Source organism: Cupressus sempervirens, chromosome 10, assembly GCF_028749045.1.
Source record: "Cupressus sempervirens isolate cs-2001-9-10 chromosome 10, ASM2874904v1, whole genome shotgun sequence".
NCBI lineage: Eukaryota > Viridiplantae > Streptophyta > Pinopsida > Cupressales > Cupressaceae > Cupressus > Cupressus sempervirens.
In genome coordinates, this window is record NC_143127.1 from 447,252,068 (window position 1) to 447,275,471 (window position 23,404).

The window sequence follows — 23,404 nt, forward strand, 5'->3', positions numbered from 1 at the left end:
TAAGCTTTCTGTTGCAGCATTTCTTTGTCCTCCATTTCCTCGGCCTCTACCTCTGGAGTTCCTACCTGAGCCATTTATTCCTCTCCCCCTTCCTCTTGGATTTGACTAAGCCTTTAATGCTTTCTCTTGGGTAGAAGAAGATGTGGATCTATTGATCCTATACTCATGGGTTTGAAGAGAACCCATCAACTCATCCATTGTTAAAGTAGTGAGGTCTTTTGCCTCTTCTATGGTCATGACCAAATGGTCATATTTATGAGATAAACTCCTCAATATCTTTTCCACTATCCTCTACTCTTGATAGTCTTCTCCATTTGACTTCAATTGGTTAATCACATTGGAGGTTCTTGAACTGAAGTCTGCAACTGATTCATTCTCCTTCATCTAAAAGTTCTCAAATTCCCTTCTTATATTCTGTAGCTTTATAGTATGGACTTTATCAGTCCCCTTGAAGTTTTTCTCAAGGACATCCCATGCTTCCTTTGCATAATTTTCTGCTACAATCTTTGGGAATATTGTCTCTGTCATTGCTACTTCAATAAGACTTAATGCCTTTGCATCCTTCCTCCTTCACTCCTTCAAATGAGTCTTTTGTGCATTTGTGAGAGTAGCATACTAAGTTGGATCAGTTACATCATTGAATCCATTGACCAAAAACTCCCACAAATCATTTGCAACCATTATGGCCTTCATTTTCTTTGCAAATGTATCATAATTCTGTCCATTAAAAGATGGTGGTTGCTGCCATATCTTTCCTACATCTCCTACCATGATAAATATCCCAAGAAAAACAAATGCCCTAACTCACTTTGGATGTGGGGCCTCAAAGCTCTGATACCATGTGAGAAATATCAATTAAAATTTATACTCACAACTCAACCCGAAACCTAAAAAATTTTACTTGGCTCATAAAAGTTGCTCGGCACATGAAGGTGTTGAGTGCCATTTTTACAAAGCACTTGATGATGCCAAGTGGTAGGTTGCTTGGCACTTGATGGTGCCAAGTGATAGGCAATAGGTGCTAAGTGAACTTAGCACAAAGAGGAGCTCGACACTTGATAGGTCAGTAGCAATAGATGCCGAGTATGCTCAGCTCCAAAAGCAAACTCTCGGCAACAATAGATGCTGAGTGAGCTTGGCTCCAACTAAAGTTTATAACTTAGAAAATTCCAACGTGAGTGCATTCACCATTAAAACCAAAGAGCCAAAGCTTTAAGCTTTCAAAAAAATTTCTCAAATGCAACATACAAGGGAAGATCAATAGAATCAAGTATGCTTGCTTGCTTTCTATTCAATCTTTCATTAAACTATTACAAAATTTGGGAGCATTCAGATTCAACTAGAAAACCCTAAAATAATTCTAAATTGATAATATTTCAAACAACTTTAATAACTTGTAGCTCTAATGGCTGCATACATGAATGCTTGGAGCAATTACTACTTCAACAGGATGAATCAAACAATAACAGACTCACAGAATGAACAGAGGAGACACGTACAACTGCAGGCACAAACTTCCTTCCTCTTTGTTCTTTGATTAGCTCTACAACTTCTCTTTGATCTACTTGATCTGCAAACTCTACTAAATGAATGAATGAACATTCCTTTTTGTCACATTCCAGTTTCCCCTTCTTTTCAAAATTTGAAAACCTTCACCTACCGCATTCATGTTTTATGTCTATTCTGGATGTTAGGGAGGTAGGTGAGCATTTGGCTCAAGGGGAAAATGTCAACACTACATTAAAATTTCCAACACTTCTCACTCCCATGATGATTTCCATAAATTCTTTGACTTGTTCATAGTTATGATGTGATATTTCTATTATGACAATTTGGAAGTCGCAATCCTTTATATTTTTGTAAATATGATGAAGTGTTGAACTAGATACATGTCACCCAAGTCTTTTCCTCTAGTGATATCACTATCATATGTCAATCCTTCTTCATCCATATATTATGTGGAACTATATTAAACTCTTTCACTATTTTAGTACCATAGATGTATATGAATCTTCACCAAATCATGTTATTTGTATTGGGTGTTGTATATTTTACTTAGCATGTCCTTCAACTACCAAATTTTTGTGATTAAATAATCCTTTAATATCTCATTTACTACTCATTACTAATATGCATCAATCTGAATATTCCTCTATTCTGAAAACATTCTTTTTAACATCTTGGATAGTGACTTGGAAACTCTTTATGATATGTATAATATTAGACAACTTTGCATAGTGCTTAAAGATATAGTGACTTCTTTAGAATTGGTTTATGAAAGATGACAATATATGTGAATTTCAAAGATTATGAAGTTATGACTCAAAGATAATGAAAAAATCATATAAAAAAGTCATACAAATTATAACATATTTTCTAGCACAACAAAATAGAGTGGGTACTCAAATAGGAGTCCTAATTTTGCAAAAATATGGGCCCCATTGTGGCTATTATTTTATTTTCCTTAGAGATAAGATTGTTTTATCTTTTCATTTCAGCTTTCTTTGTGAAAAACTTCACTTTCATAGTTAACAGAATTTGCCTAACAATAGGCATTCCTACAAATAATTTTGCATCCAAGTAATTTATCTACATCTTAGTCAAGCAAAGCAAATAGGTGCAAAACTGTTTATGGCCATAATTTTTGATCTAGGATAACAAAATATGAAGTTCATAAATAATTCTTGTCACTCAGAAACTTTTGACACTCTTGTTTATAGGCATAGATATATGTTATCCCATTCCGTTATAAAGTTTAATAAAAGAATGATATATATTGGGAAACTATCAAATAAATACAAGGTTAGGTAGATACATCTATTGCTTGAGTTTATTTAGACATTTACATGTGAGGGTTGATGGAAAGAAATGGTAGCATTCTTCCCTTGCCCTATTATGAATTGTTCTCCTTTTAAATTTTGTTTAACTTTTTAGAAGTACTCAACACTTAGGTAAATATTAGTAGGATACAAGTTATTGGTTCCTCTCAATCAATTCTTATTCTTGTATCCAATAGGACCAGTTTTAGAATGGCAATGGGAGCATCACTACTACTCTCAGGAACTCCTAAATGGTCTTGTGGAAAAAAAACAACAAAAACACCCCAAAAGTGATTTTTTTAATACTAAAAGAATTTGAAAAAATCCAAACATTGCCATATGTTTTTTGTTTGACAATCACAACTATATCTCAAAATGAGATATTCTCCAGAATAAGTAATTGTGAGATTTCTATGAGGATCCAATAGCTTGTTCTAAAATTTCCATCTATAATACCTTTATGTGGAGCTACTTTCAATTGGTTAGGTTCCTTGTTTTTGTTCAAACTCTACAAAAGTTCACTTTATGTTTTGATGCATGTCCATAATTGTTTGCAAAAAAATAAAACATTGGTTGAGACTGTAGGACATGGCTTTACACGTATTGGTTGCACTTTCTTAAATTTCTTTAAAAGTGTTTCAGACCAATTTCTTTTGTGCAAATTCTAAAATCATTTTATTTCATTTCTTGTTATAATTATTTGAGGCATTCAGTCAAACATTTTTCATGAGATCACGTGTAGTTGAGTCATCACTCTTTATGCTTCCATTTTGATGCTAACTTTTTTGAAATATTCTCTAGTTATGCTCACTTTGCAAACATAACTTGTAATCATTATACTTTTTGAAATATATTTTATTTATTAAAATAGATCACGTGTTTTGTCTACTCATTCAAATATTTTATCTTTTCTTGAAAGTTCTTTATCAATGTAATGATCATGTGAGCCTCCATAAACCATTTTGGGCTCAATCTGAAATCATTTCAACATAAATGACACATATTTGAGGTAGCATGTCAAACAATATAGGTTATAGAAAGATAAGTAGAGATTGAAACACAAAATAGAAGCTTGACCATTTGGAAAGCCCCCTAACACCACATATATGCTTGACCATTTCAAAAGCTCCCTTGACTATAGTTAGACCTAGAAACTTTGCATTCCAACATGAAACTTCTACCATCCTACCATACGATCTTTGTTAGGAACTTGGCTTCCCTAAAACTCTTGTTTGATAGTGGAAAGTGTAGGAGAGTTGATGAGATGCAATGCTTGTTGGAACCAAATGATACTCCAAACCTACATCATGTTCAAATCTAGTATGCAACAGTCCTGGCATTGATTGTACCTTTGTGATTTTGATTTACTCATAATTTGATGTAAGAGCCAAAATATTCAGATTTTTGGAACCACTCTACCCTAAGGCTCTTGTAGAAAAAATTATATTCCCTTTTTTAATGAATTAATAAATTTATGAAAATCAATTGTACACTTTTTTGTTTCCAAATAACTAAATTTCAAAGATTTTTTGCATATGATTTATATGGCATCTAAGCTTTTTTTCTTTGCATGCTAATTGTGAATAATGATTAGATGTTTAAACAATTTTTGATAATGGTGATGTTTAATTAATATGTGGATTGATATTTCTAACTGTATGATGTAGAACTTAAGGAGAAATATACATCATGTAAATAGAGGAAAATTAGCTATTTCTAAGCATAGTAATCAATTATACTTCCATCTAAGAAAAAATCAAGATAAAGGTACACTATTTATATACAAAAACTATGTATAAATCACTAAATAAATGATTGGGATTAACTCACAAGATAAGAACCAAGATAATGTAGAAAGTTTACACATTGTATGATCATTGTTTAAAAGGTACTAGCTCAATGGATAAGCACTTGCTTTACAAGTAGATGGATGGTAGTTCGATTCTATCATGCCCTATTATGACCAAGTACATTATTAAATATATGACTAAATATTTGATCAAGTATACTACTAGATATGCTACTAAATATATCAGTAAACATGTGACTAAATATACTAAATATGTGATCAAATATACAATTAAATATGCTACTAAATATACTACTAAATATGTGACTAGCCACATGATTAAATATACTACTATATCAACTACTAAATCAATTGCTAAATATACTACTAAAGATACAACTATATATACTACTAAATATACCACTAAATCAATGATCAAAATCAATGGTCAAATAAATGACCTAAATTGTTTAGTAGCAAATTTAGTAGTGTTATAAATAACTAGATATTAACTAGTATTAGTCGTGTAACTAAGTTTAGTCACATAGATACAAATTTTAGTTGTTTTTTAGTCACATATTGATATTTTGTACTAGTGTAGATGCAGATATTCAAAAGTTTGATAGTCAAAATTTAAGGCATGAGAGCAAAGGAGAAGGAGCAGCTTTAGAAAGAGACTGCACAATAGAAACAACAACTAGACAACATATAGAATATTATGAGAGCCACTAGATAGAATCTAGGAAAGTGTTGTAGTAGGTACTATGACATTAGAATCACTTGCAAGTGTCTTTGAGAATTTATAGTCCAAATATCAAGAGGACTACAACTTGTGCAATTTTTCATGTATTGCATCTATATTTTCTTATAAAAGTGTTTCAAACATTGGCACAATCTCCTTGTGATGATCCCAAGTATCAAATGCTTATAAGAGTGTTTCAAGGTTGGAAACCACTTCAACATCCTTTTCATGGTTTAGAGGTAATGTCATTGTAGCTTGTACATATATATACCAGAGCAGTTGTAGCTACAATATATGATGAAATTCCTAAAATGGATGTTTATAACTATTCCAAAGCTCCCAATATGGCAATTAAAGCATGGAGAATAGTGCAAATATTGTAGATTATTGCCTCTCACTAGTCAATTGAAAGTTTTTGTAGCCTTCTAAAGAGCTACATTTTGTACATATCCTACAAAGAAAGCACGCAAGGAGACCATGTACATTTTCATACCAGAGCATTTCTAGCAATGTTGAGGGGTGTTCATACTCTGCTCCTAAGTTCCCTATTTTTGCACAAGAGTACAAGTGTATCGTGAAAAATGTTGGGAAATTTTGCAACCCCACATTATTTGTATTAGGTCACCATCATTCATTTTACAATTTTCCAGATTGAGTGTGCAAGAGGGTTCTATGACAGAGATTGTGAATGGAATAAGGACCATTCTAAGGCCTATTTTAGTGCTGAGAAAATGTCAACTATGGGGAGTGCTTGTTTTTGGGCACATTAAATTAAATAAAAAAATAGAGCTGCCCAACTCCATACACTCCAATATTTTTAAACATGGTAACCAAATTGGGAAAAACCCATAATAGATTTGTAAGGGACACTAATTCTTTTTTAGTAGTCATGGACAACATTATCAAAATTGTGCCATTCACAATGATTTCAGGCCTTCAAGTGTTTTGTAAAATTGCAGGTACATTTGAAAGAAAAAAATATGCCAAACTTGTGAGGAGAATGCTTTTATAGCTAAGGGCACCATTTTTGTTGTTCACACAGGCATATGCCATTTTCATCATGTAGATAGATAGATAGATAGATAGATTTTTATAGCTAAGGGCACCATTTTGGTTGTTCACACACGCTTATGCCATTTTCATCATATGTAAAATGATGGAGGTCCCAATGTATTTGGTTGGTGTGGCTTGTAGTTTATTTTTATAAAAGGTGTCATTCTTTTTCTCCCACATTCATGAGTTGGTAAGGAAATATTTTACTTTATATTATGAAACACGCAGACAAAATTTTTTGAAGTAAAAACTTAACACACAAGGCAAGCTACTTATGGTGGGCTCGTGAAGCCAGGTTAATTTCGAATCATTGGTGTAGTGATGTGTAGTGATAAAAATTAAAGAAATCAATATCTTCTTGCATGAGAGTGCTCATGGACTTGAAGTAAAAAAGGGTTTAATAGAGATGTTAAGTGGGAATTGGCCCTGCCTATCAATCATAGCTGATGTGCACATTTTTTTCTAAAAGACCTATGTTGTTTTGATAAAATGTTTGTTCAATTTTTAAGAGAGATACTTTTTATAGGACACACTATATAAATGAAAGATAACTAGTATAGATATCTTAAATAAATATATCTAAAGAAATACTGATAGATATCTATTATAATTTAATTTACTACACCTAATATTATTCATATTTCTTTTATCTCTATTTATTTAGTTTTTTACTAACTCAATATTTTAATTTTAATTTCTTAAAAAATGGATGAATTATATCTCCAAATATTATAATTTAAATAGATATTTTATGTGGTATTTGTTAAATAATTTTTAAAATTATATTCTATTTATAATAAGATTTAAACTTTTGACATGTAGATGGTTGTCAAATTTATCCTAGAAGAATAAAAGCTAACATTAACACATTCACACCATCCCATTTCCCCATTTTGCCATTGTAGAACCTCTATCGGCATTAAAATTTTAAAAGATGGTCTGCATTATTTAGAGTTTGCATGGTAGATATTTTAGGTGAAAGGATAAAGTAATAAAAGAGTTTGCATGGAAGATATTTTAGGTGAAAGGGTAAAGTAATAAAAGATGCTTGCTATTATTTTCACAATGGGTATTTGCTTCAAATTTGGGAAGGAGTCTATCATCACTATTTTTTCTTGTAATCATTTGGAGGGTATTTTGAAAATAATTTAGCTTTTTCCTTCCAGTTACAGTTTTCATCATTTGTGATTTTTTTTACAAATTTGTTGGGACAAATCATGAGTTTTGATTTTTAGTTTTTGAAGGGAGAAAGAAGAGGATTTCTTTCAATAAGTGGAGGGAAATTAAAGTGGGTAAATGACATTCAAAGATTAGATTTGAGCCATTTGGTAAACTCTATTATGCTATGTGGTGGGTTTCATGAATTAGTGGCCCAATGTAGATAAGACATTGATTTTAGCTGGGACCTTATATTTCTTGATGTTTTATACATGGTTCTTGCTATAACTTTTGAAAATCAAAATATTTTTCCCTTTTTGTTCATAGTTGTAGATTATGAGTTCCACATCTCATTCTCCTTGAAGATGTGAGTTCAATAGGTGATTAGCCATCATTCTAGTAACTACCTTCATTATTGAAGCATTGAAATGAGATGATCTATTTATGGGCTCTAGGATATGTTTTAATACTAGTTATATTAGGTGAATCCAAGCTTCACTTACCTAGGTCATGCAAGCTTTAACTATAAAAGGAAGTGTTTCCTTGTTAGTTGGTCAAGGTTCTAATCAAGTGTACTGATCATAGGATTTATCTAGTCCTTAGGTGTATTTTTTTTAGCTTTATAGCTTACTTGAAATTATATCAAATCAGGAGCCAACAAAATGGCCACTCCACTAGAGAAAGATGCAAGAGATTTACCACACCAATGAAAAATTGTGATCTTATTTTTTTCTCTTTATTGAATTTTAGTTTTCCCAAGTGTTTCCTTATTTAAGAGTCTAGTATTTTTCTTTTTCATTATTGTAGAATTTTTCAAACCCCAAGACTGTCAAAAAAGTAATTATTCTCTATCTATTGTAATTTTGGACCATCTTGTGTCTTGAAGTTTATTAAATTTTATTTCACCAATTGTGAATGGTGACTCTAGTTATGGATCTATGAACCATTGTATGTCTATTGATGATTATATGATCAATTTATAGTAGGTTCAAGATAGATTTGAAGTTTGGCCATGTTCTTCGAAAGATTTGAAGAGTTTTTAGTGATTTATATTGATTATGATGTGTGTTGATGGATTTTTTATTAACTTGTAAAATCTCATCTTGAAAGTTATGTCCTCTTCAAAAGAGTTGGCGAATCTATAGTTAAATTTTATCGAAAGTTTTAATGAGATCCTAAATCTATTGTATATTTTTAGCATTGTATAATCTTGTAACAATAAAAAATTATTAACCTATTGAGCCATTTTCATGAACTTTCCTTTTCATAAAAAATAGTTGTGCAATAAGTGTTAGCATTAAAGAGGAGAACTAGTAATTAATGTTTTACATACTTAATGAAGTTTTTGTTTAGCTTTATTATGTGAAGTATTGAAGTATGTTAAAGTGAATTGGCAGAGGAGGATTAGTGTCTACTATAAGTTTTGGATCTATAGTTGAATAAAGTGGACAAGTTTAAGTTTGTGAAGAATTTTAAATTTGATGCCACCTAATGTATAACCCACTAGAAGTGTTTGTATATCCTTTTTCTATTAAATTATATGAACCATTTTGTTTTGATGGTATTCAAGGTTTCCCAAATGATGTTCTAAATTATATCAAAGATAATTTGTCAAAGTTTAATAGCAGAAAATTTGATTTAGTGAGTCAACATGTTCAAGTGTTTGTTGAATTGATGGGTGACTTTGAATTAGTTATGAAGATGTGCATACAAAATTGTTCTTTTAAACCTTCAATGATGATGCTAGGGTTTGGTTTTCTATTTTACCTGTATATATTTTATTTTATCTTGGAATGAATTACATTAAGCCTTCATGGAGAAATTTGTAAAAAGAATTATTTAGTGATAAAATGGAAGGAATTTAATAAGGATGTAGACTTCCACTTTACTCAATCACTAAGCCATTCAAATGTGTGTGTGAGAGAAAGAGGGGAATTTTGAAGTATTATTTCACTATTATCCTGAATGTTGTTGGTATTCCTTTGGGGGAGTATCCTAAGGATTGCTAGAACACTTGGGAAGATTGTTAGCATGATTGACATGTTATATTTGTGACTATGTTTTTCATTGATGTTAACATAGTATTATTTTTGTAAAGACTAACAAAGTAGTAGACAAAGAACGAGGTTGCATAGACTATGTATTGATGATGAGGTAAAGCACAATTGAGGATATGTTCTATAGTATTTCCTAATGAAGTGGAGAAGTGTACATGCAGAGAGTCAAGACATATGAGAGTTATTCATGATTCATAGGAGAAATGTGTGCAACTAGAGCACATGAGAAACAATTTCTATTTTTTTGATTCTATATCTTCACATGGATAAAATCATGATGAGGGAAGTTAGATAGTGATATCAGATAACCTGATGATGACATTAGTGAGTGCATGAGGTCCAAGTTTCATGTGTGAGAAGTTATAATTACTATGAGCTGAAAGTGTTTTGTAATTGCTAAAAGATGTAATGAATTGTAATATCATAATGAGGTTCTATTATAATTAATTTGGAAAGCCTCAAGGCTGAATCAAAGAAATATTTTGAGAATCTAGTATATAGGAAGGTTATTTTCCTTGTGATGAAGAGAAAAAGTGTGTATAGAGAAATTGATTTTCAAAGTTGGTAAATGCATGTAAGGGATCAAAGGGATTAGTTTGATGCAAATTTGACAATCTAGTATTGAGATCCGAGAAGGTATTTGGTGTAGTATTGGTATTGGCACAAAAAGAGGACATAGAAAGAGTTCAAGTTGTGAAGTTCAATTTTATTTCTATTATTCTAGAAGGAATAATATAGAGACTAGTTGTATAGTGAGTTTAGTGGTCTTGTACATGAAGTTGTTTTGATAGTGGTTTGATCTACCTTCTACAACTCCTAGTAGGGTTGGAATCTCCTAATAGGGATTCAAAGTCTCCTAATAGGGACTAACATGTATTGAATTTCTTTCATTGGCTCCAAATAGATTCCATCCTCTTACAAAGAAATTTTATAAATTGGTACATCATTTTGTGGGTACCATCCCAATAGAGGTTTTCCCTCTAATCAAGTGTTTCCCTAGTTAACATATCTAATGTTTTGTGTATCTATATTTTCTTATGGTTATTGATTATATTGTTCACATGTTTAAGGTTTAATAAGGTTTTAAAAAGTTATAATGATCTAACAAATAATTCACCCCCCCCTCTTTGTTATCTTAGTGGACTTTAATTTCTAACAATTGGTATTAGATCATCAGGTCCTTGAAGGAAAATCTTAATAGCTTAAGGAGATAAATGACTATTCATTTGAGAGGATGGAATTAATTTGAATATTGAAATGATGGAGTTCCTTGGTGAGATATCATAATTATGTACATACCATATCATTGAGTTTTTAGATTTAAAATATTTTTATTTCATACAAAAGAATAGACCTACTTTATCAAGGAGTTCAAGAACAAGAGAAGATGGATCAAAATCTAAAGAAGACAAGAAGATTGAAGAAGTAATAACCCTGCTTATGAAAAGAGAGCTAGATGATATGAAAACTTTTTCTATTGGACATGTAAAAAATTTGGTCATTTTTCATCCCAATGTTGTAAGAGAGTAACAAAGACTAGAAATGATTTCCTTTTTAATGATAATACAAAATTAAAAGCAAGTATGGAAATATTCTTGAATAATAGTACTGATGAAGATGATGAGCTTGGATTGGTTGATGATGATGAAGAAGCTAATCCTAAGCCTATCATAGAAAATGTTGAAACTTTCTTTGAGACTAACAATAATTTGTAGAATGATATTCAAGCTCTAGAATAGAAAGAAGATTTAAGATCTAAATCTAGAGAAGAAGTAAGAGTTGACTCAGTAACACCTAAACCTAATAGGAATTTGATAAATAATCATCCTACTAATCAAATTATTAAAAGAAAAGAACAAGGAGTTATAACAAGAAAAAAAGTACATGAAAAATTATGTTTGAAATCTCAAGTTGAACCAAAGAGTGTAGATGCGGCAATATGAAATGATAATTGTTGGATTCAAGAAATGAAGGTAGAACTAGATAAGATTATGAAGAATGAGAGATGGGAATTGGTTCCTAAACCTAACTATAAGAATGTTATAGGAACTAAATGGGTTTTTAGAAACAAGATGAATAAAAAAGGTGAGATTGTGAGAAAAAAAGAAAGATTGGTATGTAAAGGATATTCAAAGCAAGAAGGTATATACTATGGAGAGAAAATTTCCCTATTTACATAACTAAAGTAGTAAAGATGTTCTTGGCTTATGCAACAAGTAAGAAGTTTAAAGTGTATTAGTTGGATGTGAAGTTAGAATTTCTCAATGGAGAACTTGAAGAAGAAGCCTACATTGACCATCCTGAAGGGTTTCAATTGACTAGAGAAGGAGACATGGTATGCAAGTTGAAGAAAGTGTTGTATGGACTAAAGCAAGAACCTAAAACCTTGCATGCAAGGTTAGAAAAGTATTTTGGAAAGTTGTATTTTTTAAAGATACAACAAATAGTAATTTGTATTTGAAAGAAATTTATGATGGATTGTTGATCATTTTGATATTTTTGAATGACATAATCTTTGTAGGAAATGATGAAGCAAGAGACAAATTTGTTGATGAAATGAATTATGAATTTGTGAGGAGTATGATTGTGAGATGAAATATTCTTTAGGCATATAGATTGTCTAGAATAGTGATGGAATTTTCCTATCATAAACCAAGTATTTGAAAGACTTGTTGAAGATATTTTAATTGGAAAGTTGTAATCCTATTATTAGACCTATGATAACTTGTCATAAGTTATCTAGAAAAGATGAGACACCTATAGTTCAATAGAAGAAATATAGATCCATGATTGGAGGTTTATAATATTTGACTCACACAAGACCAAATATAGAAAATATAGTTGGTATAGTAGCAAGATTTCAAGAAGACCTTAAGTAATCACACTATGCAACAATATAGAGAATATTTAGACATTTGAAGGGTACACCTACTATTTTCTTGTGGTATGAAAAATCAAATGACTTTATGTGCATATATACTAATGCAGATTGGGCAGGCAGTATCGGTGATAGAAAGAGTATAAGTGGTGGAGAATTTTTTATTGGAGGAAGATTGGTTTATTGGCTAACAAAGAAACAAGATTTTATTTCATAGAGTACATCAAAAGTAGAGTATGTAGCAATAGAAAAAAATTACAATCAGGTCATGTAGATGAATCATATATTGAAGGATATTGGAATAGAGTTTTCAAAACCTATTATTATACATTGTGATATCACAATTGTAATGAGTATGTCTAAGAATAGTGTGTTACATTATAAGACTAAGCATATATTGATTAAGTATGATATTCTAAGAGAGAAATTTGTAGAGAAAGAAATCAAATTAGAGTATGTAAATACAAAATAGAAGATTAAAGATATTTTTTTGAAGCCTTTTCCTATGGATAGATTTGAGTATTTGCAAGGTATGCTTGGGTTAAGCCCCTACCTACTTCTGAGTAGATGATGTAGAGAGTACATTGGTCTAGTGGTATACATCACTATTTTTTATTTGGATTAAATTTTGTTGTTTCTTGTATGGGCAAGTATCTATGGTTAAGAAGAGTCATCAAAAACTCTTGGTAGCTAGTATGAAATAGTTGGAAGTGTAAGAAGAGTAACTGAGAGGGGAGGGGTGAATTAGTTACCACAAAAAAATCCCAGCCCCTTAAGATGTCAATACAAAATAAAACCAAAATCTACTATTGTAACTCGGTAAGCACTGAATCACTTGGTTAAAATAGTAACACTTGGTTTACACTAAGAATAATTGTCTCCTAGTAAAAATTGAATATACACACTATTACTTTGTCAACACCGAACATGTAGATCTTATGATATTAAATGTTATTAACCTTAATTAATTTAGTTGTAGAAACATAAAGAAAATAACATGAACACATGAGACAATAGGATGTTTATGTGGAAACCCAATTTCGGAAAAACCAACAATGGAAACTAGTTACTATTTTTCACTCTTCTGAAGTGAGCCTTGTTAGGAGCCAACTCTATCAAATTTTATAAAGAACACTATTAGGTTTGACCTTGTTAAAGGATTTATATCACCTTTTTAGGAGTGGCCTTGTTAGAGTTCTTCAGACACTTCAAATAGAAATGCCACCTTGTTAGAGGATTTGGCAAATAGTTGTTAAGCTACCTTTTTTAAGAGATTTGATCACTACTACAATTATTAAAGAGTAACAATGATTTGACCTGATGTCTAATGCAACTAAATTGCTGATTTTAGATCTCAGTTCTAGCTTGTTTACCTGATCCTCCTTGATTAAATTATTCTTTGTAGTTTGGTCAACAAGGATACACTTCTTATCCTTCTGATTCTCTTCCTCTATTCATTTTCTTCTATTCCACTCATTATCTATTCAATCCTTAACTTAAACTTATACTTATATTAATAACATTATAAAGTTAGCTTGAACATACTCAAAATTATTGAATAATCAACCCTTGAGTTGGCTAGAACAAACAAATTAATCTCTCATAGACTCAATATAATGAAATAGAAAAATCCTTTATTAGCCAACCTAACTCGGTCAATAGTAACTCATAAAAGAATTTTATTTATTAACCAAGTAAGCTCGGTTAACTCTACGTCTTGAACTAAATTCCATTTGGTAAGCAAGTGAGCTCAGTTAATACTAGTTCCATGCCAACTTTCCTTTGTTAACCAAGTGATCTTGGTTAACATTGAACTTCTACAAAGTTGTCTTTGGTGCCTGTGTGAACTCGGTAGACACTATCTTATAAACTTGGTAAACTTTGGAATGCTTTGTAGACACATGAAACTATCTTCATTGCCTCAGTGAGCTCAACAAACATTGACTGTTAAAGATATGATATTTTGTGTAACATCAAAGACAATATAAAATTGATCAGTTATTTTCAACAACCTCCCTCTTTGACATTTATGGAAACACAACATGTCATAATACAATGAAATTTTAGAGAAAAATAATTTAGTAAGGATAATATCCTTAGTTTGATTATGATTCTCATCCATGAGAACTTTCATGTTTGTTCTTTATCTTACTTGACAAAAAACTCTTCCTCATTGGTATCTCATGCCAAAAGTATAAACAATCAAAAATTTCTCTTGATATATGACAAAAAAGTCTCCCTCTTTGATATCTCAATGCCAAAGACAACATTCAGTGGAGTTTCCATGTACCTAATGTACTAATTCATATGCAATCTTCTCTTTCAATACTACATCAACCCTGACTAATCTTCAAATGCATGGTATATGCATCACTAAACATTATTTAGTGAGATTTAGATAGGGGAATGACCCATAGCTTACCTCTTAGATATATAAAAATACATCCTTAGGTAATGGCTTGGTGAATATGTCTGCAATTTATTCCTTTGTATGCACATATTGCAATCTCACCTCTTTATCTTGCACCAATTCTCTTAGAAAATTAACTTTATTGCAATGTGGTTAGTCTTGGTATGCATCACAGGATTCTTGGAAATGTTAACTACACTATTGTTATCATAGAAAACAACTACCAAAACTTTGATTTCTTCCTTCATACCTGATAACGGTTATTTGAAACAAACAATGTTGGAAGAATTGACTGCTGTTGCAACATATTTTGCCTCTGTTGTAGACTAAGAGATGCAATTTTGCTTCTTGCGTGTCCAAGACACTAGCCTCTTTCCAAGAAAGAATGCTCCACCACTAGTGCTCTTCCTATCATTAATGTTTCCTACCCAATCAACATTAGTGAAGGCTTTTAATTAAAATTTGCCTCCTTTATTATACCATAGTCCATAATCTTCGGTACCCTTTAGATAACTCATGGTCCTTTAATTTCCATCATATGATTTTCTTTTGGATTAGCTTAAAATAATTCCACCATACCAACTGCTAGTGCAATATTAGGTCTTCTATGCACCACATATTGAAGTTTTCCAATCATAGATCTATATATGGTCTAATATACCTCTTTAGAATCATCATTTTTGGAAAGCTTATGTCTAGTAGACATAGGTGTTCCAATTGGTCTAGAATCCTCCATCCCAAATTTATTCAATATCTCCTTAATGTATTTTGATTGAATAATGTAGATAAAATCCTTCTTCTATTGAATTTGTAGACCAACAAAGAATTTGATCTCTCCAAACATTGACATTTCAAATTCCTTACTCATTTCATCAGAAAAAGATTTGTACAAGTCATCATGTCCAATAAATAACATATCATCTACACAGATTTATGCCAACAATATCTTCTTCTCTAGTCCTTCTTTGATGTATAGACTATTTTTATCATTTTCCATTTGAAAACCAATCTTTATCAACTAACTATGCAATCTTTCATACTAGGCTCTAGGGGCTTGTTTGAGATCATATAAAACTTTGTATAATCTGTAAACCATATTCTTCATGATAGGATCAATGAAACCTTCAACCTATTCTATGTAGACTTCCTCTACTGAGATTCTATTCAAGAATGTTGACTTCACACCCATCTGATATGGTTTGAATCCATTATGTACAACATAAGAAAGTTGTGTTCTAACACCTTCTAGTCTAGCAATAGGAGAAAATTTTTCTCCATACTCAATACCTTCCTCTTAATCATAACCCTTGCATACTAGCCTTGCCTTATTCCTTGATCTACTTCTCCATTATCATTCAACTTATTTTTGAATACCCATTTTGTGCTAATTACATTCTTATCCTTGGGTCTAGGAACAAGAGACTAGGTCTTATTCTTCTCAATGTATTCTATCTCTTCATTCATAGCTTCAATCAAACTTTCATTAACCAATGCATCTTTAGTAGTTCTAGGTTCAAATTTACTAAGAAAACATGTACATTTCAGTTTGTTCCTTTTCATTATACCTTCTAACTTATCTCCATTGATTTTCTTAGGTTCATAATGCCTTCTGACATATCTAGAAAGAAATGGTATCTTCTCCTTGGAATTAGGAATTGAATGACTTGGTTCACCTTTCTCAAAATGATCTTCCAAATCATGCTTGGGTTCCATTGTCTTTGAATTGGGTCCTTCAAACTATGATTCAATTTCCACTAGCTAAAACTTCGGTCCTTTTGACTATGACGCTGGTTGTACTAGCTACAACTCAAGATGAACTAGAGATTTTGGGAACTTAGGTGGTGAAGCCTACTTATTCCCAATTATATTAGCTTAAAATTTAGGTAAAGTATCAAGTCCATAGTAAACCCACTTTCTATAGTCTTCAAGTTCTTTACAGCTTTTTTCTTCACTCTTTGTTGTAAACTCGTCAATCTTCACATGTGCACTTTCTATAACTTTATGAGTAGATAGATTCAAACACTTTTATGATTTTCTTTTGTTAGAGTATCCCAGAAATATCCCTTCATCACTTTTCACATCAAATTTTCCTTTCCTTGACTCTTTTAAGATATAACATTTGCTTCAAAATAATTTGAAGTAATAGACATTAGGTTAATAGCCATACCATAATTCATAAGGTTTTTTCTCTAAATCTTTCTTCAACTAAGCTCAATTCAAGGTATGAATTGCAAAGTTGATTGCTTCCTTCTAATATTTTATTGCAACATTTTGTTGAGGTGTACCAAGTGTTGAAACCTATCTTTTTATTTCTTTCTCATTGCAAAATTCATTGAATTCATTAGAGATGATTTCTCCTCCTCTATCTAACCTTAAACAATTTAGTGTCTTTCCTATTTCTTTCTCTACTCTAGCTAGATAGCACTTGAACGTTTGAAATTATTTTGATTTATCCTTCAAGTGCATTACTGCATCATCCTAGAATAATCATCAACAAATAAAATAAAATACTTATCTCCATAGTAGCTTTTCGTGCCAATAGGTCCACAAAGTTCTGTATGAACGATCTTTAGAACTTCTTCAAAATGATAGTTCTTTCTTTTGAAACTTGTCTTTCCCATCTTACCAATTTGAAAATTCTTGCACATGCCCATATTAGGTTTCTTGAGGCTTGGAATGTCTCTCACTCTTTTGTTCTTTCTTATTTTGACCAAGTTATCAAAATTCACATGACAAAACCTTTTATGCCATAACCAACGTTCTTCTACTTGAGCTAAGAAACTTGAACTTTTAGTTAGATCAAGATACAATAGATTACCTTTTGTTTTATTTCCAATACCAACTACATTTCCTTTCACATCCAATAGCTTGGCCTTACCATTCATGAATTATACCTTAAATCCAATGTTGTTCAATTGTACCACACTAAGTAGAATATGTTTAAATCCTTCAACCCAATAAGAATTATCACATCTAAATTTGTTTGTTAATGAAATACATCATTTTCCTTTCACATAATATGGTTCATCATTGCCAAATCTGCCACTTCCAACATCATAGTGTTGTAGGTTTTCAAACTTTGATTTATCACCAGTCATAGCTCTAGTAGGTGTCACATACTTGGTGTTAAAATGCTTCAGACCTGAGTCTCCAATAGTTTCCAAATGAAACTTCATAAGTTCTTTCCATGCATGGAGGTTATCTTTGTTTAACTTAGGAATTTCCCTTCTGTAAGACATCTTTGATCTTTAGCTTAGGTCCATGAAACCTTATGTACAAGCACCAAACTCTTTGATACCAATTATTGGAAATATAAGAGGAGTAACTAAGAGGGAAGGGGTGATTTAGTTACCACAAAAACAAATCTCAGTTCCTTAAGATGTTAGTACAAAACAAAACAAATCTATGCTGCTATAACTCGGTAAACACTAAATCACTTGGTTAACACAATAACACTCAATTTACACTAAGAATAACTATCACTTGGTAAACACTAATTATAAGCATTGTTACTTTGTTAAGATTGAACATGTAGATATTATGATATTAACTATGATTAACCTCTTTTTTAACTTAGTTGCAAAAACATAAAGCAAATAATAGGAATACATGAGACACCAATATTTTTACATGGAAACCTAATTTGGGAAAAATTAGAAATTACAACTAGTTAATATTTCACTCTTCTGAAGTGAGCCTTGTTAGGAGCCAACCCTGTTAAAGGTTACAAAACACACTGTTAGGTGTGACCTTGTTAAATAATTTAGATCACCTTGTTAGCAATGGCCTTGTTAGAGGTCTTCAGACACTTCAAATAGAAATGTCACCTTGTTAGAGGATTTGGAAAATAGTTGTTAAGATAACTTTGCTAAGAGATTTGAATCACTACTAAAATTATAAGAGAGTAACAATGACTTGATTTGATTGTTGATTCAACTAACTTGCCAATTTCAAATCTCAGTTCTCACTTGTTTACTTGATCCTCCTTGATTAGATTATTCTTTGTAGCTCAATCAACAAGGATACTATGCTTATCCTTCTAATTTGCTTCCTCTATTCATCTTCTTCTATTCCACTAATTCTCTATTCAATCCCTAACTTGACCTTATACTTAAATGAAAAACATTGTCAAGTTAGCTTGAACATATTGAAAGATATTCAATAATCAACCCTTGAATTAGCTAGAACAAACAAATTAATCCAATAGACTCAATATACTAGAATAAAAAAATCATTCATTAGTTAACCCAACTCAGTCAACACTAACTCATAAAAGAATTTTCTTTGTTAGCCAAGTAATCTTTGTTAACACTACATTCTAAACTAAATTCCCTTTGGTAACTAAGTGAGCTTAGTTAACATTGATTCCATGCCAACTTTCCTTTGCTAACCGAGTGAGCTCGGTTAACACTAAACTTTTGTGAACTTCTCTTTGGTGCCCATGTGAATTTGGTAGACACTATCTTCTAAACTTGGTAAAATATAGAATGCTTGGCAGACACAGGAAGCTATCTGCATTGCTTGAGTGAGCTAGATAGACATTAACTAGTAAAGATATGACATTTTGGGTAACATCAAAGACAATATACAATTGATCAATTATTTTCAATAGAAATTGATGTCTTTGGACACTTGAGCTAGTTGAAGTCTTTGAGCACTTTATTTGAATAATGATGCCTTTGTCACAAATGTCAATGGGGGAGAGATTACATGGAAAACATCTTCTCATAGTATGTTGGAGATGTATATGTGAGAGAGAATGTATGGTAGAGAGTTGTTCATGAGATATTGAAGTCAACTGGGGAGAAGTGTGAAAAATTGATGCTATCCCTCTAAGAATGAGGAACCATCGATGGAGAGTTATTCTTGGAATTTAGATGTTTTTCATATATGTTTCCATCAATCCCTAAGGGGGAGATTGTTATCATGAATTCTGGTGATATTCTTTTTGGGGAGTATCCTAAGCATTACTAGAATAGTTGGGGAGATTGTTAACATGATTGACACATTGCATTCATGACTATGTTTGTCATTGATGTCAACATAATATTGTCTCTATAAATACTAACAAATTAGCTGACCAAGAAAAAGGTTGTATGGACTATGTGTTGATGATGAGGTCAAGTGTGGTTAAGGATATGTTCTACAATATGTCTTGGTGAAGTGGACAAGTGTGCATGCCAAGGGTCAAAGACATATGAGAGTTATTCATGATTTATACAAGATAGTGTATAGATAGTTCCTTGAGAAGTAGTTTCTAATATTTATATTGTATCTCTTAACATGGATACAATCATGATCAACAAAGTTAGAAAGTGATAGTAGATAGCCTAATGATGATGTCAGCAAGTGCACAAGTCTAAGGTCACATGTGTGAGAAGTTGTAATTATTGTGAGCTAAAAGTGTTTTGTAATTGTAAAAAGATGTAATGAATTGTAACATCTTAGTGAGGTCTTATTATAATTAATTGGAAAGCCTCAAGGATGACTCAAAGAATTATTTTTAGCATATGGTATAAATGAAGGTTATTTTCCTTGTGAAGAAGATAAAAAGAGTGTATTGAGAAAGTGATATGTGAAGTTGGTAAATTCATATAAGTGATCAAAAGGATCAATGTAATGCAAATTTGAAGATCTAGTATTGAAATTTGAGAAGGTATTTGTTGTGGTATTGATACACTAAGATAATAGAGAAAGAGTTTGAGTTGTGAAGATCAATTTCATTTCTAATATTTTGAAAGGAATAATACAAAGACTAATTGGATAGTGAGTCTGGTGGTCTTTCCCTTGAAGCTATTTGGACACTCAATTCATATGCCTTCTACAACTATTAATAGGGTTAGCACAACTCTTAATAGGGTTGGAATCTCCTAGTAGGGATTTAAATTCTCTTGATAAGGACTCATATGTACTAAATTTATTTCATTGGCTCCTAATAGATTTCATCCTCTTACAAGGAACTTTTTTATTAGTAAATCATTTCAAGGGTACAATCTTCATCAAGTTTTTCCCTATAATCAAGGGTTTCCCTAGTTAACATATATGGTATTATTGTGTATGTGTATCTTCTTATGCTTGATGATTATATTGTTCACATGTTTAAGGTTTAATAATGTTGATAAAAGTTATATTGATCTAATAGATGATTCACACCTCCCCAACTACCCTCCCTAAGTCATCTTGGTGGAATTTATTTTTTAACATCCACTTATGATCCAAATTCAATTATCTTGGACCCAAATGAAGAAGGCGTATAATACTAAATTTAAATTGTAAAGAAAAATGCAATACAAGGAAATGTACTCTCTTTGGATCTCAATAGGATAATGTGAATGTGGAATTGAACTAATTTCTTTAATGAAGTTAATCTAGATGGTATGTAAAGACAATTAGCTCAATTAAGATGCAATTCTAGGGTACAGATATGAAAAGAAATAAAATATAAAAGACTCACATTGAAATGTGTAGAGGAAGTCATATTTTCACTCCAAAACCCATAGATTTGAACTACATTTGAATATCCATCTATGGATCTTAGAATGAAATGATGAAAGGAACAAAACCCATAAATCTCCCTAGAATCTGAGATTGAAGGACTAGGTCAACTTGGGAAGATGTCATACAACTAGGTTGACATATTCTGGTGACCTACAATTGATGACTCTAGAAAGCTTGTGAAAAATAGTAGAGGAAGTCATATTTTCACTCAAAAACCCATAGATTTGAACTGTATTTGAATATCCATCTATGGATCTTAGAATGAAATGATGAAAGGAATTAAACCCATAAATCTCCCTAGAATCTAAGATTGAAGGACTAGGTCAACTTGAGAAGATGTCATACAACTAGGTTGACATATTCTAGTGATCTACAATTGATGACTCTAGAAAGCTTGTGAACAATAGGTTACAAATCTATAATTGTTTTCTCTCAGAATTTGCTAATTAACATAGAAAAGAAAGGTTTGGGGGTTAGTTTTTGATGAGGGCTTTCCTTGGTCAACCCATGGGTTAAGGAATTAATCATAATCAAGAAATTTAAATATAAATAATTGTAAAAAAGATAAATTTTATGATTTTCCTTACTTGTATTTATGCAAGTGTAGTGTAGATCTTGACTTAGGAATGTAGGGTATTTTTACTCTTTGCAATAGATCTACCATAATTTCATCATGGTGTCATGGACATAAAAATGCATCAATGAAAAAGATGATGAATGCTTCAATATAGATCTCCCTCCCATGATGGCCAACAATAAGCTAGATCTTGAAGAGGAAATGATAATAAAGGATTCTTCAACACTAGATAGAAATATCCTTTCTTGAAAAACTTGAATACTTGAACTCCTTGAATATAAAAGGAAGAAGTTTTCACTTTAGAACAAGATTTTGAGTGCCTAAACAATGATTGAGATGAGATATGAAAAATGAAGCATCAAAGTATCCTTATATATAAGTTTTTTAGCTAGAAAATAATACATGTTGATTGGATAACGGTCAAAAACTACTTAAACCCTAGAGGCCTTTTAGGCCCCAAGCTTCAAAACTACCTAGGAGGACTAGGTTGATTGTGTAAACCTAGTCTAGACTAGGTCAACTTGAGTTTTCTTGGTCTTGAAGGTCTACTCCTAGGTGCTACATAAAGAAAGGGTAGATACTAGAAAGATAAGTTGGGAAGAGGGAGAATATAGAAGAAATTGTCTTCAAAGGAAAGTTTATCTATTTTATGATGGTACATTTAGCCCCCACTTTGGCCATAGTATGAGTTACCTCAAACTTTTAGTAAAATAGAGAAAAAGAAAAAAAATAGGAGGAAAAGAAATCATCATGCCCCCAATAGACTTGATTATTTATCACATCTAGAATCATAATAATAGTGTTTAGTGCTACAAAAGGGTGTAGTTACTTACCCAATAAGGTTTTTGTGCTTTATTTTGAACCACACAAGAAAAAGAAAAATAAACAGGGGAAAGGTCTCTGCAAAAGAAAAGGGGATGCTTTGAATGGTCTAGCAAGTGTGTGTGGCATGCTAGTCAACCCATTGAAAGACAAACCAAATGGTCTAGCAAGTTTGTGTAGCATGCTAGTTATTCCATCAAGGGATTCAAATTCAAGGGAACTCCATGTCCTAAAAAGAAGAATTAGAAAGTAACCTAGGCATAGGTATGTGTGTGTCCTTAAGGAATCAGACCAAGATCAAGATTCGTAGAATATTAGTAGTGAAAAGAATGGTCAAAAGAAGGATCTGGCCTCCCAAACTATCAATAGTTAGAGAGAGAGATCCAAAAAGAAAAGAGACCAAGCCCCTAGATATGATTTGTGGAAACTAGAAGAAAGAGAGAGAGAGGTGATAAACATGAAGATAGAAATGCATAGATATGGGTATACCTTAGAAATCATACCAAGCACTAAAGGCAAAATTACTCCAAGTTATGCACCAAATTCATATTTTTTTTCAATGGATAAAGGATGAGTGGAGTGTATCCCCCACATTAAAGTG